Source organism: Opisthocomus hoazin, chromosome 5, assembly GCF_030867145.1.
Source record: "Opisthocomus hoazin isolate bOpiHoa1 chromosome 5, bOpiHoa1.hap1, whole genome shotgun sequence".
NCBI lineage: Eukaryota > Metazoa > Chordata > Aves > Opisthocomiformes > Opisthocomidae > Opisthocomus > Opisthocomus hoazin.
In genome coordinates, this window is record NC_134418.1 from 28,838,181 (window position 1) to 28,856,845 (window position 18,665).

Below are 18,665 nucleotides of genomic sequence, written 5' to 3' on the forward strand. Positions count from 1 at the left end.
TAGCTTGCCTGCTGCAGTTTCAGCTGGCTCAGTTAGGATATATCCATCTTTCTTTCACCTTTACAGAACTGCTGCCTTCACAGGTTATTTTCTTTAGCCAGCAGAGCTGCTGTGGTGGACTGTTCTCCATGCCTTCTGCTGGTTTTTTGTTGTGGTGTTTTTCAGTTTAACAGTGCAGTCTGGGGGTGGGGGTTGTATGATATTTGCCTTTCTGTAAATGTCTTTCCACCTTGCTGTTTCCTTTTGCTTTATAGCTAGGTGATACATAAGGCAGACAGATATTCCTGAATTTTGCAGATTCTGCAAACTTCAGGTTCCTTAATAGTGAAGAAAGTCCACTGTCTGTAAAAGCAGTCTCTGGAAAGATGTGCCAGGCAAGCTGAAGGGTGAAGGTCAGGGAGAGCAGGTACTATTTTATGTCTAAGACACCTTTTTGCCAGTCATCCCAACAGTCATGACCAAACACAAGTTTTTCCTTATATACATAGAGAAAAATGTGTGTGTATGTATATAGAAACTATATTTGCATACCACGTATATACATACATAGTACTTCTACTTTACTCAGGTATTTTACCCACTGAATCAAGACTAGATCCCTTTGTCACTTTGATACATAGACAGCTAGATGTTTTTGTATTAAGAATTTGAGAACCTCAACACTTATATTTGTTCTGTAAAGAGCAAAAGGAGTCTTGGTTGTGCCTCCATCCTGGAAAATACTAAAAGTAACAACAACTCTAAGGCAAATATATCCAGTATTCCTTCATGAAAAATAAATTAACACTGGAATGACTCCAAGTTGTGGGGTTAGTTTTGGCTCTAGGAAATGGCTTTACGGTAGTTTATAACAAATATATGTATATCTGAAGCATGAGCCCTCAGAACGTATTTCTGTAGGTATTATGACCCTAAAGAGTTGCTTTAAAAGACAGTTTATTTTTTAATTTCAGTTTGGGTTTGTTTTCTCTTTTTTCTTTTTGTTTCAGAAATCGCACCTTCGCTTTCTTGTCTTGTCACTCTAAAATAATGATGTGTTCTGAAGCCTGACTTGTTCTCAAAAGTGGGAAGACCAAGCAGGTAGCACTTAAAACTGCAGTATGCAGTACCTGTTGTTTTGTGCGAATGTGGCTGCAGGGCCAAGAACATCTTTGGACTGAAGAGACAACTAATTAAAGTACACAGCAAGTTCCAGCTCCCCTGCCTTAGAGTTATGTACCTTTTAGAGTAAACAGCTTATTTGCTAAATACAACCTGTTACTGCTTTACTGGAATTTGTGACATGCTGAAGGAAAAGCTAGAGGGCAAGTGGAATGAATTAGCACCTGTTTTATACTTGGATATCATGAGTTTACGTACTTTTGGAGAATAACAGGGAATAATGTCCCTGAAGGATTTTGCTCGAGTATCTGCTGAAGTCTAGTATTGTAAATTAAAGGAGCTGAGCTCCAGGTTTCTTGGGGCTATTCCTGTTTCACACAGTCCTTGTTGGGAAATTTGCAGCTACCTTGTTTGCCTTGGCTTTGATCCAAACAAACCTTGAGAGACAGTGGAACAAAGTCTGAGGTCCATCTGTGCAAAGCGGTGATTCATGATCTAATGTCAAATATTCACGTCTGTCACTGAATCAAGTGTCTCATAAGTGGAAGGTGAGCTGTCTTACTTGAACATTTACTCTTTCTGAAGCAAAGACAAAAATCCAGTAATTAAATGAAAAAAAAAAGAAAAAAACCCAAACCCCAAAACAAACAAAAACCTCAAACAAATATACCTAGAAAGATCAAGTTTAAATATATTGAATAGCTGCAGTGTTTTTCATATGATTCTATAAAATAACAGGATGCTGTCTCCATGGGGCAAGGTTAATGCTAGTATGTGGAGCTAGAGAGGGGACAGACTGGTGCCACTTTGCTCCAGCTGGTCCTGTGACCCAGGGGGATTGTGCCAACAGCACTTTTTGCCCAAGGAGCGATGCAGATGAAAGAGCAGGGCTGGTTGCCTTAGATCCTCTTCACCAAATCTCAAGACAGTCCTATACGATGCAGCAAGTCTGTCCTGTCAGAGTCTGGGAACAGTATCCCTCTCCAAGGTGGATATAATCAAGATGGTAATACTCAATGTTAAGGAGTAAAACTTTCAGCACAGTCAATGCAAAAATGTCATGTTATCTGATTCGTCACGCTTCTCGCAAGATGATGCAGATCTGAAAGGCTTAAAAGGGCTTTATTTTGTATTTATTTAATCAATATTCACAAGAAAGAAACATATATATATCCATTTTTTTCAGACCTCTAGTTTACAGCTTGAATGACCTTGACTCTACTTAATTTCTGTAGTTGCAGAAACAAAGTAACAAGGTAGCTGAAAACAAACTGATGCACAGCTTTAAAGTAAAGCTCTAAAATATTTTATATCTAATTTTTTTCTTTTTTCTTACTGAGTCAGATGACAAATCTTTGCTTGATAACTGCTACATTTTAGCTCTCAGATTTCTCTTTTAAATCTCATTAAGCATTATCAGATCCTTGAAAGATTCCATATTTCACTTCTCACTCTTTTCTGCTAGTATGCAGATTACCAGCTCCTTCACAACTCAAAAATGAGTCCTTCTCTTTTACACTGATTAATACCTGACTAAATTTTTTCTCTCAGCAGTTTTCTTTGCTAATCTCAAAATGGGCATTTTGGCATTTACATAATTGTCCTGGTATCAGATGGGATAGAGTTAATTTTCTTTCTGGTAGCTGGTGTAGTGCTGTGTTTTGGATTTGGGATGAAAATAATGTTGATAACATGCTGATGTTTTTAGTTGTTGCTAGGCAGTCAAAGGCTTTCCAGCTTCTCATACTGCCAGGTGCATGGGAAGCTGGGAGGGGACATAGCCAGGACGGCTGACCCAAACTGGCTGCAGGGGATGTTCCACACCATATGACGTCATGCTCAACGTATAAAGCTTGGGGGAAGAGAAAGGAAAGGAGTAGCGTTTTGAATCTCAAGCATTCAGAAGTCACAAACCGGGCTAAAAATGTATCAGAGAATTAAAAAAAAAAAAAGGGTTTAAAATACAAAGTCTGGAAACAGTCTTAACTTCCCTTTAGTGCTGATATATTTAAGATTCATGTTTTGTAACCAGAATGAAGAAGCTTTTTTTTCATATTTAATGTAAACTGAGATTACAAGTAATATCATGATTCTGATACTGGGGAAGAGTACCTATGGTGCACTGAAGAGCTGGATATATTGGAGTTAATGTAATAGGAGTAAAGCAGAAGAAATAGTTATGCAGCTTCCTGAATACTATTTTTCTTGGAAGAGTTTGCTGTTATTTTGGTGCTTGTGTTAAAAGTGGTAGAAAAGTTGGAAGAAAGTAGCAGAATAAAAGCAGGTATTAGAAATAAATTGAGTTATTTAATGTTTTATACATCTGCATTAGAGTTCCCTGTAGTGCTTATTACTATAATGCCTAAGCGTTCTCTAAGTAATTTAGAGCTGCTCTGTGGAGGTGTTAATGCACTTCAGTTGAATCATCTGCTCTTCTTTTCCCAGTAGAGACCCAACGCTCAGGATACCCCCTCTCTTCATTTTTCTCCCTTGCTAGGTCTTCCTCATGCTGTTTATGGTGGAAAAGCTTTCCTGGAGAATATAACTTTGTATGCATTCTGATGGTGGTCAGATATTTCAGAAAGCTGATTGCCTTACTAATCCTTTCTAACTCTGAATGTTTTCTCTTTCTAGCCTTCATGTGCTTCACCCTTTGTGGACTACGACTACGCTAGCTGCAGCATAGCCAGAGATGCATTCACTTGGGGTCCCAGGTGACTTCTAAGAGCAGAAATTATGTTCTTGAAAAAGTAACAAAAATACCCTGGAAATGAGAGAAATAGAGCACGAGCATCATGTGTTTTATGCCACAACACTACTAAGGAGGCAGCACTCTGCAGCCAGCAGAAGCATCTCAAATCTCTGGAGCAATGACTTTCTATAAAACTGTGTGGAATGGTGCAAGAAAAGGTTAATGCTGCCAGACCTACATCAACCAGTTCTTTCATTTGCTTTAATACGAACCATGTGTATGGAGTGCAAGGACTTTGCATCAGAACTGTGCTATTTTAGTACCTAGAAAGTCTGCAATCGGAGTCTTAGTGCCTAATTGCCGTTGAAGTGCAATACTTTTGATAATCTCACAAGGCATCTGCCTACCTCTTCTATTCCCTAATTATTTCTGTCTATCCCTTTATTAAAAGGCTATGCTTTCTCAGTAATGCATTTTTCTGCTCATTCAAATATGGCAGTCTTTAGTCCAGTCTGTCAATGTAACCATCCAGGAATGGTTTTTCCTTAGTTAGTACTGTTCCTAAATAGTAATTGTATTTGCAGAGTATTGCTTGGAAGACATATACATGTTCACTTCTTTCTCCACTATTTTAACATACTTATTACAATGATAAATGTAACTTGCTTCTACCTGTATTGCACTGTACCTGTCTAGAATACTCTTACTAATACTTTTTCAGTAAGATGTATGAAAACCCGCCAACGGGTATGTGGTAATATATATTTTCCCATTTACAAGGTAATGGGAAGATATATAAAAATGGAGACGTATTTGTTTGCACTCTGTTCCTTCTGCCTTTTATGTCACTTTTCTTTTTAGGTCAACAGTTCTCAGCCTTTGACAAACTGAGATCTGAAGTTGAAACCATACAAGCTGTAACCCATATTCATCTCAGCCTTAATGAAACTGAAGGGACTCCATGACTCGGACCACTTGCTTTCATTTACTAGCAACTCTGAGCAAGTGATGCATGTATACGTGTATTCACATAGCTTCTAATGCCATGGATGTGCATCTCTGGACAGCAGAGATACTTAGCTTTGGAAAATATGTTCATGCAAAGAATACACAACAACAGTTCTTATCAGCTACAGTTTCTTCCTACATAGTCTTCCTTTCCATTTTTCTTGGTTCAACAGCATTGCATTTCAAAGGGTCTTTTTATTCTGATTGAATCTAACAGAAACGCTGAAGCCAAAGGCGGTGATGGGATTTTGTGAGCTGTTAAACCTTTATTCTGACTCTTTCCTTAGGTCATTTGTTCTTGATAGTTCTGCCTTCTCTTCAAGATGAGCAAAGTGAGACTCATTTAATGAACAGCATTAACTGGAAGATTCTTAAAAACAATTGTTGAGGGTATGGCATAAGAACTTGACTTGCCTGGGGAGACTTCAGTACAGTTCAGGATCATTTCAGAAGAAAGGTAAGTGTAATTTCAGGACCTGACAAATGTCATCATCTTCATTTGTCTAGGTTTTGTTTCAAGGAGCCTAATTATAGACAAATCTATAAGAAGGACATGCCTATAATACCCTGAACTTATTCTGCTGCTGATCTGGGAGAAAACTTCTGAAAATTCAGGATGACATTTGGTGCTCTGAATTATGTGTTTTCCAGCCTGATCCTGTCACCAAGTCTGAAATCTGCGATCTTCAGCTCAATCCAGAGCTGTGGGAACTGCAGTGTTTTTTTAGCTCAGAAGCTGGTAGTGGAAGATGAAACAGTTGACAGCAGCCCTGTTTGAATGGCATCCATGAAGCTCCAGTAGTTGCCTTCACGAGTTCTTCTGAAATCTGATTTTCTGCTCTGCAAACAATATACAAGAATACTAGATAGCTTTCAAAATTTGCCTTATAGAAAGATTCTGTATTTCTGGGACGTGTGCTGGTTGATATTTATACCAGAAGTTTTTGCTGCATGGAAAGCAGAAAACACCACTGGAACTGCTTTAGAATAAAATTTGTCAGCTGTATTTAGTTTTTGTAAGAAGACAGTAGAGATAAACCCTGGGAATCTGTTGCTGTGCTAAGCAATGCAGGAAGTCTGAATAGCTCAATTTCAGTCCACTAAAGGTCTGTGAAATAATTTCCCAGGAATGTTTTTACTCTTGTTTTGAAGCAACCTTGCTGAGTCTGATACAGTTAAAATAAAATAAACATTTGATCCAGTTCCTATTGTTCTCAAACAAAAGACTACAGCCATACAGAGATCTATTTAATAGACATGGCTGAGTCAGAAAACAGTCCTAGCTGAATCTTTATTCTTGGATCAGCACAGGGAATTGCTCTAACTACTCATGGACTAATATTTTAGGTAAAAAAAATTGGCTTTCCTTACAAATAGTAATTTTTTCTAATAGGAAGAGAGTACCATGTGGCGCAGAGAGTTCATTAGCATGAAATACCCACACCATCATGGTTCTTCATAGCGCTAAATTTACAAAAGTGGAAAAGGAGCCAAGATCCACAGCCTCACATGGCTGATGAGGCCTTTCAGAACACTGGAAGGACATAGGTGGATATCATTTAGCATCTAGCTCAGACTGTTTGACTTCCTTCCAAATCGCTTGTTAAGCCTTAAAGTTTACAGTTCCAAATATATCTGGGGTAACAGGTTTTTTTTTTGTTTTGTTTTGTGGTTTTTTTTGTGCTATACTATCTAATTTATTAAAATTTCTATCCTAATTACAGTTATATTAAAGCCTATTTTAGCCTTAATTTTATACTGCATGTGTAGTCAGTTCAACTCGACACATAAAACCAGCTAAAATAATGTTCTAAAAGGCTTTAATATATTTGTGATTTTCATAATAAAACCAGTGCCTGGTGTCAGCATTCGAGAGTGGGAGCACAGAATTACAAATCTTTAGATAATTGTGCCTGTTCAGAAAGATGCAGGTAGGCTCTGTACATCCTAATCTTTAATCCCAGTTGCTGCAGTTCAAAGAGAGTGATTGTCGAGAGCATAAGCTGTAGTAAAAATGATGGTATTCAAAATTGCCTGAATTAATTTGAATGTATTATTTTCATTTCTGCTCAGGATTTAATATTTCACTTGGTTTCAGTTAAATTCTTTGTATTCGGTTCATATTCAGTATGTGGTTCATTTGTACATCACTAAAGAGTGCTACTGCACAATGATTTTTATATGCCTTGAAATATAATTAGCGTAAAGCTGAATATCATTGATAAATTGAAGCTACTTATCAGTATTTAACGTATAAGGAAATATGAAAGGGAATAATGTAATTTAACTGAAGCAATTAGTTGTCTAATTTAGAGATAAAGGATTAAGGATGACACATTTAAAACCCCAAACACAATAAACATATTGAATGTTCAAAAGTACAAACATGACACTGTCAAGTTGGTAGTGCCTTGTAAAATGATGGATGTCTTTGTACTTTCTTTGGACGAACACAGAGTGCACAGTATTTAATGATACCTAGGTGTGATATGCATAATCACCTCAGAAAGTAGTTGATAGGAAAGGCTGTAATGCATTAGAGTTTTGAAACATACTCATTGTGGCAAGTTTCCACTAAAACGAGTGGGGACCACTGGCATAAAAAAATGATGGAGAGCCAAACCCTTCACCTGAAGAGAGAGCAACTAGTATGCTAAACAGCCTACAAGAATGTTACTTCTGTTGTCTGAAATAGGTTGTACTTCCTGTTAGACTGCAATGCACATCAGCTGCCAGGAATCTGAGTTACTGGGCATTTTGAAGGACTCTAGGATGAAGTCTGACTAATGCTGGGCTCTGTCCTGTCACCCAGAGGTGAGTAACAGCAAATATCAAACAGGGCAGCAAGCTATGCCATGTATCTTTGGGCATTAGTGGAGACATTCTCTCCCATGTTTCCAAAGGTTATCCAACACAGATATAATATTTTCTGCATATTGATCCACCAGTCCCTTGGAAGTCTATATTATACTCATCTGTACCATAAATTGGAAAGATTAGTTTTTGTGGCTCTTTTGCCTCAAGGAGCAGGAGAGGAGAAACTCGTAAGATGACCTGGGATGCTTAGAGTTTTGTAACAAAACTCACATCCTATTTAGTGGCTGTTGCACAGAGACAGAGAAGACAACAAGCTCTGTGTGGGTGTTCAAAAACCTAGGGGCTCTCTTCCTAGAAGAAACTCCAAGGTTACCAATGAAGAGTTTCTGCGAGGCAGGAAGTCTCCTCCTGGGCTTTTAAGGGATATGAAGAGTTTCAGTATTTGGCTAACGTTCCAAACATGGCCTTTATTTGAATAAAAGATACTGGTCTGCTATAGCTTGAGAAGCAAGTACAAGAAAATGACCCTGCTCCAAAGGGCAGAATCAATCACAAAACAAGGACCTGCACTGAAACAAGAATCCAACACATTTTCCTCTTTTCCGTGAAACAGGGGATGGTATAGACATCATCACTACTATCATGAATAAGCTGTGGTATGGTAATGAAATGGTAGTACCTTTGAAATAATTATTTATGTATAATTTTTATAAGAGAACATAGAAGGTATTGGGATGACTTTGTAAATTTATTTTATGGGCAATTTCACAGCCTTTCTCTCCTGTTGAGAATTTGATAATTGATATTGATTGTCTCTAAAGTGAGTGAAGGAATGTGTGTAATGGTATTGCTATGGTCTATTTGCTTTACATGCGTTGTAGCTGAGAAAATAAATAAGAGTCCCCATGTTAACAATTATGTCACAGAGAAAATCACCTTTGCATTTCTGGATCATGGGATTATATTACTTAGCAGAGATGAGTCCTCAGCACAACATATGAAGTGCCTACTCCGACTTAAACATCTGTTTTCAGACCCAGAGTGCAGGACCTCGGATGGAGCTATCCTAATCTGTGATTATGAAAGGCGAAAACTCAAACCATAATGCCCCTGGAACTGTCTTTAGAGGCAGTCTTGACCCTCTTTTGTAACATGAAATAAACACACCGTACTTAGTGTAGAGCTACTGTTCTGTGTGCTATCAGCATATTTTGGCTGTCTGCTATGGCTATCAACCCACTGAAATGGAAAAGAATCTGAGTGAAGAGTTATTTTCTTCTGTCCTGACAAGAACAGGATATGAAGGTCAGCAAAAGGTCAGGGATGACTTCATGACACTCTATTCGCTTGTGCAGTGTGGTGATTTAATGCCAGTGTGTAAAAGAAAGAGCAGATGCACCTGCATTGAACAGTAAACAGTGGTGTGTATGTAGAAGTTACAGTGTTTTTTAGCAGAGTGCTGGTTTTGTGGGAATTGTGGAGAGATCGGAGTCCTGCACTATAGTCAGTCCAATGTTTTCTGACCATGTTCTTTTAGATATTCTGTACGTGGAGGGTCTAATGTTGAATATCAAATTTAGTTATTTGAAGGTATTTGATGTTACACAGGATTTCTGATTTAGCAGAGTGGTACAAAATATACTGAAAACACAAGAGAAATGTAAGTTACACTTAGCAAAATATTGCAATTGGAGTTGGCATCTCAGTCACCAGGAGATAATACGTGGATTGAAGCCAGCTCAAGCTCATTGAGTTCTTCAGAATACTATTGCTAGTTGTCTAGGTTTCCTCCTCTGTGTTGAGCTGAGCCATATATTCACTCCCCTGCTCCCATGCTGGTCTGATTAACGCAGGGAGACATTCACACTTTTAATAACTCAGGGAGAACCCTTTACATCACGAGCTGATCCACTCCACTGTCGGCAGCATTTTATTTAAAAGAAAGGTCATGCTCCAGTCCGCTTTGTGTTGAGATAAAGTCAACTTTTTTGCAACAGCTGTGGGCAGTCACAGCCAGCATTATTCCCTGAGCTTCACAGGCACATCACCTTTGCCCATCTCTTCTGAGCCTTCTTCCTTTGTACGGCTTTAATGGCCACTCAGAAGTGTGCAAAGTAACACTTTTTTGCTTTTTCTTCCAAATACTGAAATTACATGATGCATAAGTGTGCCAGGTACCAAAGTGTACCAAAGATAGTAGTTAAATTCTCCAGGTTCTTCAGAGTACCCTTGGCTTTTCCATACCTGCCTCTTTTTAGAGAATGAACACATGTAGTGCTCTAATTGAATGTCTGAACAAATTTCTGTTTATATTGATACAGAGTCACCGGCAGTCTACCTCTAGCTGTGTCCTCGAAGAAACACCTATTTAACAAAGGCATATAGCAGTTCACTACTGTAATGATCCCTCAAGAGGAATTTAATTTTTAATTAAGTGAAGCAGTGTGTTTACTCTTGCTATATAGCTGATTAATCAGGGCTTTGTTAGCTGCATAGAGGAAAGAGGCTAAATTAAATACACCCTTAATGAGATCATAGGGAATTGACCTTTACTGTCATGTGGAGGGCAATATATAAACACAACCATTGAGGGGATTGTTCCAGAGAGGTTAGATGATATCCGTTAACAGGCATCTTAAATAGTGGCAAGTTGGTGGTAACAAACCTAACCCACGTGACTGAATGAATTTCATGGAAATTGTTGAAGCTACCTCTAGATTATTAATGATCAGGTCTGATAAAGAATCTAGTGTAGCATAGTTTACCCCTTCAGAAATACTAAATGATCTTCAGGTCACGTAATGTTAATGTCCTTAGCAAAATACATGATTTATTGAAAGATCACTGTTATTTTCCTGAATATCTTAGTCAGGAATTTGGGCAATGAAGGAAGGTGACTTAGTGGAAATAGCACTATGACATTTCTAGTAGAATTTCACTGCAGTGAAGTGCTGGTAGCAAAACTACCAATTATTTCTGCAGGACAGAAATTTCATACAAGATCTGCTTACTCCAGCCCTACTGCAGTATAATCTTTATGTCAGTGCTTCATTCGGACAGGTAACAACCATTATTTTGTCAGTAAAGTCCTTTTACTGGGATAAATAGGTCTGAGCCTACATGTCTTGGTATGTAAGTTGCTAGGGAACGAATTGGCACTATCAGTGTGCTGATGACTCAAGCCAGGATGTATCCTGGCACATCACTTCTGTAGCAGCAATGAAATTAAAACCCGACATGAGTTTTTGACCACTTTATCTCTGAAAAAAATACTTCATGGGATGACTATTACGTATTATACTTTAATGAGGGATCAGATTTTATGATATGAGATTATCTTGCTAAAAATGCTTTTAAAAACTATTCAGCTGCTAAGAAATAGAAAAATTATGAACTTTATTCAATGAGGGAAAATTGTTTCTGTGTTTTCCTTTCTTGAAGAAAATATTGCACAAAAGCAACATTAATAAATTCTTCCTCTATCTTTCAATCAGTAGAAAGAATATTACTTCAGCGTTTATATTATCTTTTCTCTCCTCTGGCCATTTTGATTAAATGGATATGTGGTCTCTGGTCTTGGGACACCAAGGGGAATTCACCTCAGTGATTTTTTCAGGTGACTCTGCCCTCATTTATACCTTAGGCACCACTCCAGGGATACAACTAGAAGGTAATTATCTAGACACTAGGGAAGGGAAGTTCATGACTTGGAAAGAAGTATTGAAATGTAGCCTTTACTAACTAACATACCCATTTACCGGCTCTATGAAATAACGTCCTTGGAAAGGCAGCTGCAATAATGGCAGAGTTTCAAAGTGAAGCCCTTTAGATATTTCCTTAGGTCTTTTATATATGCAATTGCATATTGACCCACAGGTGTGGGACTCCTGAAATCATACAATATGACATTCCAGAGCAACCTTCCACTACTCCTTGTAGTGCTGAAAGTCAAACTGGTGTTAAGGTAGATCCTATTTAGGTTACGAAAGGGTTTATGTGTTTGATAACTAGTGATTGGAATGGGCCAGATCAGTCTCACTTTGCTTTGACTCTCTATGCTACCTTGAGGGAGATCACCAAGCTTTTCAGGCTCCCGTACCTTTTGAGCAAATTGCTCATGGCTTTCTCAAAATTATTTGTTTTTTTCCTGAGGAAACAGAATAAAAGATCTTTCAAAACCGCAACAGATAGTTAGAGGGAGAGTAGGAAAATACAAGATAGTATTCTGCGTGATGCCCATAGCTAAGTTGCTCTCCTCTGTTTTCTGGTAAGAAATGCAGCTGGCATACTGGGTAGAGGTGGAGATGAGTCACTCACACTTCACATACATGATGTATGAAGAAGTTATGATTCTCCTTAGGAATACCAAAATATGCAAATCATGTAGGCATGCAGCTGCAGAAGCTGAACCTGCATATAGCTACCTCTGTAGCCCTGTCTCACCATTCCCAGTGTAATCGGAATTCTCTGTTGTTTCCTCTTCCAGGCACTACATGACAAGAGGCTGAGAAAGCACTCAAGCTGCTACTGAAGCCTCTCTGGTTTATGCCTACTGTCAGAAATAAGTGGCTTAGTCTTTTCTGTTGGAAGAGGAGGACTAATTCCTAAGTAAGATGTTTCCCCTTGTCGGCGGGAGCTGCTGTGAACTTTGCTTTTCTTGGTAGCAGCACATAGCCATATGTGTTCTGTCACCAGTTTGCCCTTGTAAGTCTCTGATTTGTAAGCTGGGTGTCTTGTGATGCCAGGGCCAGGCTGTTTGCAAGTTCCCACGTGGCTGACTACAGCAGGTGCATTTGTCCTCCATCTGGCGTGAGGTTTAAATTGCACTGTTGCAACTTCAGGAGCTTCCCGAGTGGAAGAGCTGTGAGGGCTCAGAGCTGTTTGTCTGATCTGGACCTACTTGTTCACGTGAAGGTGTTAACACACCTGGATAGCTTTGGTGCATGAGTTTTACTCCAGTGCTTCTGACCGGTTCTTCATTGGTCTGGGATCATAAAGTTGGTCTTCTGTATGGAAGGAGACATAATCTTATCTTCTGTTCAGTAGGAGAAGGTGGCTCCATTGTTGATTTGTCTTGCGTGTTAACTCTGGGAACATAAACCTCTGGCCAAAGACAGGCTTATTTTTTGTGCTTGATTTCTTTCATTTCTTTTATTTCCTCTTTCATCCTCAACAAGCACAGGCATAATTTGATCTAAAGAAAAGCCACACTATGAGCAATTACATTTTTTTGAGCCATTGTTACTATAGTGTAATGGGCGCACCTCATGGACCAGCAGAATTTCTGAGTTTACTTTATTCACTGCATCCTGCCAACAGATCGGTTTATATTCTGGGAGCAGTTTTTCCATTTTAGTTCCTCCTGTTCACAGATTTTCATAAATAACAACTTAGGATGTGATTTGTTGTTTCTGACTATTGTCTCTATCATATCAACTAAATAAGTACACATCAAGCATAATGATAATTAGCTGATGTTCCTCAGGGTTCACTCCCTGGCCTTCTGTTCTGTGCAGTTCACACATTTCATATCTATAGCTGATGAACAATCAGGGTTCATCATTATGTAGAAGAAATATATTTTGCTTACCACAAACATTTTTCAGCCTCTATTAGTGACAGTGTTTTGCTGAACTGAGAAACAGAATGTCCATAAACCACCTGTGCTTTAGGGGAGTTTGGATTTACCATTTGAAATGGTTAGCTGAGTAGCTACTGTCAAGAACTTTAAGTACTCTGCCTTTGACACACTTTACAGTAAAACCACAATTTGTCATTCCCATAGCAGAAGGTAAGTATTTATTTCTCTTTTTGTTTTGAAAAGAAATGATAGGGAAAATATGAAAGGAGAAGCTCTGTCTATGCTTTTCAATTAATATTTATAGCAAAATGCATTTTTTCATGTTTCTTTATTATCAGGAACTAATAACAGAAATTCTAATTAGTGTTATGGATGGCTTATGTATTCCACTCTTCTAAACTACTCTGTATTTTTACACATTTCTTATTAAAGTGCAATAATACTTTGAGAGCTTTCTCCTAAAGTGGCTGGGAGGGGACAATCACAATTATTGTTTTATTTTATTTCTTGGCCTCTTAATTAATTCTGTATAAACCATATTGGGAAAATTAATTTTTAAAATATCCAACTATGCAAATTTAATCAGATATGGAAGTCAACATGGGAACATTTTACAATTTTCAGCATACTATCTGTAGTAGTTTTTTTAAGATGTTTTGAGTGAATCCAACAATGCTGCATGAGCCAGAAAATAATTCACAGCTCTTTTACATGTGTGCTATTTTTATTTTACCTTCCATGATTAAAAAGGGGTACAATCTTATTTTTTTCATACAAATTCATAAAGGTTTAAAGTACAGTTCACAAATGCACAAAATTGTGCTTTACAACAAACAAATCCATGAGTTTAGTAGTCTGTGCCTGCATGTGCTTGTTCTAGTATAGATGTTTGCCTTTTTTGCAGTGAGTGACAATATTGACTTATATTCATTTTGTAATCCTTTATAAACTGCATAACTTTTCTGCAGAACTACTGTCTAGGCAATCATTCCTAATCCTGTGTCATGCAATTGTTTATTTTTGGCTCTATGTGTGCACTCTTTCCTGCTGAACTGTATTACATTTTTCAGTCTGTTTCCCTACTTGTCAAGATGGTATTGAAGTCTAATGCTGCTCTGCAACATAGTAGTGGTGTATTCCATGGTGATATCACCTGCTGATTTAGTGAGAATAATCTCAGTTCTACCATTCAGGTATTTAATAAATATATTAACTAATACATTAATTAAAATCAAGCAAAAAACCTTGTGGAACCACATTTGATATTTAATTCTTCTTTTAGTATGAACCAGTGACGTTTACTCTCTGCCAGGAGTTTTCCAATCAGTTTTGCAATCTAGAATCTTTTTTCTGTAACAGCTTCATCTGGACGAGGCTTCCCTAGCCTATTTGTAAGCAAGTCATATAAGAAAGCATCAAAATCTTACTAGTTTTGGGAAAGAGAGGAGATTGACTACTGGGAAAAAGGTTCCTGGGAAGCCTTGCCAGGTTAATGGGAAAATTGATTTGACATGCTTTATCTTTGGCACGATCTGGACTCTTCTTCCTCTTCAAGACTCTTTCACCTGGCTTGGCTGTCCACTCCTGGACTGAGGTTACACCAGTTGATGGTTCCTCAGCTCCCATCCCGCACCTCTGTGTAGAGACAAGTCTGTGTCATCTGATACCTCACTTACCCTTTTTAAGCTCTGCAAAATAACTGCTAATGGAGGTGAGATTGGCTGACTCTCTTCTTTAAGTTTATTTTACAAAATTCTTCAGGTTTAGTCGTTAAAAAACAACTAAGCTATATAAATATTCTGTGGCCTGTTGCTACCTTACCTTTTTTCTCCCTACCACCACTTTTTTTTTATCCTAAGAAAAAAACCAATACTTTGAAATGCTTATATGCTTAGAACAAAAAGAAGACCAGACATTCTTCCAGATGTTGCATTTCTATTGCTCTGTGAAACTTGGAACCTTTACTCTTACTCGGCTATATTAGAAATTTAAGATAATTTTCCAGATAAAAAACATGAGGTAAAATAGCTATGAAATTATGAGCTCTCCTGTGAGATCGTTTCATTTCACATTCAGGAATGCATTCATCTTATCACTACAAGAGGGCAGCACTGCTGAGCTGAAATATTGTTTTAGTGTTGATAAGGTTCAGCCTTATCCTATTAATCCATTTCCAGTTATCTTGTAGATAGACAGTATTACACAGCAGCCTCAAAGACACTCGGAAAGCAATATTATTGCCACACTCTTGCCAAGAAAAAGCTGCAAAAGGCTTTGAAGATGTGAAGGACTGTAGAAATGTTAAGGGTTATCATTGTAAACTAAATATAGGATCTGTCTAAATAGATGGTGTTCAAGGGGCTAATAGGATACAGTCTTTCATGATTGCTGAGAGTCTAGTACCTAACTTTCATCTTGTTTGAAAGATGATTTCAGGGTCAGGACTTTTATTGGGACCTTCAGAATCAGCATTCTGTCTGCAAAAACTTGGGTATTCTTACAGCATCACTTTCCAATCTCAGGAAGTTTTAGACAATGTCAAAGAAGACATTTGCAATGCTGATATATAGTACCCACTTCAGGAATATTTTATGAAGATATCAAGATTTTACTAAGACCAGGATCATACTTTTACCATTAAAATGTGAAACGTTTGCAATTTTCATCACATAAATGTATTCTATTAGTCTATTGCTTATGCTGTGAAACAACAGATCGTGAGGTTTGCTTTTCCCCCAGAAAAATCCCACAAACACAAACTTTCTATTTGTCACCTTGACTGTGTTCTTAGCCTTTTTTTTTCCAAAGGAAAGGTGCTTACAAAACCGTGGTATCACTTTGCCTCCACATCCTTTACTCTGGCGGACAACGTAGCCCCCTTGGAAACAAGGCTGGAGGGCTTGGGGGTTCATGTCTCACATCCTAAACGTTTATCTTGAACTTCTGTCCTCCTGGGTGCCAGCAGGTGCTGGGTGACGTTGTGGGAGGGAGGAGGTGTCTGGCAGGGTGCCTACAGCCCAGGGCTATACGGGCTTTTTGTCCAGCCAAGGAGCGAGACAAACAGTGGACATGGGTGGGAGCTGAGACATCTTTTTCATATTACTGGTGTGCTGATTCTGGTGTGTCTAAAGGCAACATTTCAGTGACATAATTGAACTTGGTGCTGAGACTGTTTTAATTATATTAATTTTAATTATATACAGTACATTTTAATTACATAGACTGAGACATAGGGGCTCCTGTCTATTAAGATCCTCTGCAATGCATTTGCATAATGGGACCCTATTTCTGTGTGCAGCGTTGCACTTCTTGATGGTTTCATTATTGGTGGAAGGCGGATTTTTATTTTAAATTTCATTTACATTTGTGTTTTTAGCAAGCACATTTGAAAGCCACTTGACAGCCTGCATTCCCCTGCACTGGAAAGATGTATTTTAAACCAAATATTAAAATTAATGGAAAAATTAAAGAAGATTCTTGTTTGTGTGTTACTCGGTTCCTGTGCCAGACTGGGCTTCCAAGGATTCAACTGGGAAACCAATTTAAGTGTTTTTATAACAGTTGGGGAGCACTCATGTATGATAGATGAACAATGCCCTAACAGATTAATAACGCTCTACCTCTCTGTTCACCATGAAATCTGCATGGCTATGGTCAAATGTATGTTGACAAGGAATGTATATTTACTAGTAAATATAGATTTCCCAAAGGGTGCTTTTATCTCTGCTACCCTTCTCAGACCCCATTTTTATGTCCCTGCTGGGACCCAGGCCACATATACCTCCTCACGTGAAACGTGTTATCTTCCCTTGAGTCCCTGAAAAGGTTTAAGTCCATGACAAAGTCCTGTCCCGTCCCGTCCCTTGACACCCAAACCATGCAGGGTAATTAATTTCCTTTCATAGGAGCATTATGATGAGCCCCTGGCACAGTGCTGGCTTGGTTCTCCCATTAACCCTGAGGCTTCTGGTGACCCCAAGTACTGGGCTCAAAATCATGAGTGTCAACCACAGGAGAGGTGCTGTTTAGTTAGTCATGTTATCTGGTTACAGTGATGCTGTCCCTTTGCATTTTGTAGTGTGCTTTGGATATAGATGGTGACTTTAATTTCTGAAAATGTTAACAGGATCAGAGTCTGCTGTCTGATACATTCACAGCTGTCATTTAGTTCTGCGGTCTTGAAGTGTTTCCTAAATACCAGTCACTCTGGTACTAAATCGATTCACCGAGCCTAACCTCAACATCTTTTTCTCTCACAGAGCAATATTTCTTCACTTGAAATTCCTTTCTTATGGGATTTGGAGGATTTTTTTTTTCTCTTTTTTATTGAAAGACTTTCATTCTCAAGTGTGACACTTACAATAGTAAACACATCAAGGAACAAATTATAAATTGTTTAGGAAAAGCAATACCTAAACTAAATGAATGAATAACATTGGCTGGTTATTTTTGGATGCCTCAGATTAGCAGTCTAGAATTTGGACCATAGGTACAAGTCCATATACATTTGAGTGATTCCGTAATTTATGTTCTGTCTTTGAAAAGCAATGCAGCACATGGTGATGCTGGGGGCACAGGCAGATGGACTAACCCATCTAATCTGATTAAGTACCCCATACATCATGCCCTTTTCTATTTTCTGCTTTCAAGGGGACATTTGCCCCTCCCCATTCAGATGATTGTTTCCTCCATTTATCTTTGACGTAAACCATTCTGTACAAGTGGGTAAGACAGTAGTCACACGGGTAAACTGGCATGTGTAGCGGGAACGAGGCACAATTTTCAATATAGGGATACTGATATGCAGCTGGAGATAGTAATGGTTAATCTTGAATCAGAAATAAGTAGAATGTAAATTCTGAGAATACTGAACTGCTTTCATTGGCACACCAAATTATGAGAGCTGGTATTTTCTAGTGATATTTTACTGACTGTAAACGATGGATGGAAAAATCAATTCTTTGCCTCCCTGGAAAATCTTGATTTTGGTACTTCCTAATATTTAATTAAATATTTAATATATTCAATATTTATTTTAATTAATTCAGTATTTAGTAAGAAAACGTATGCTAGGTCTGGTCCAATCTGAAGCAAAATGAATCTTTTCACTGAAACGAAATAAAATATTTAAATTGAAATTGGTTTAGGAAAATATTCATAGGCAATTTTCTTTATTTCATTGCTGACTTAGTTGTAGTTTGGGTCCCTTTCCTCTGTATCAGCCACACTCCCTGAAGCACTATATTCTGCATTATGCAGTGTGTTTTTGCTCTGACCAAACTATGCATTGTAAATCATAAGAATCACATTACTATCAACACATTTCAGGAGAGACAATTTCACCAAATAGCCTGACCCAGATAGAAGACAGGCCTTGTAGGACACCCATATAAAGGTGTCCTCATATCTGAAATACAGATAGTGTTGTCCTTGTTTAGAAACTTGCTTGCAGGAATCCTGAACTAG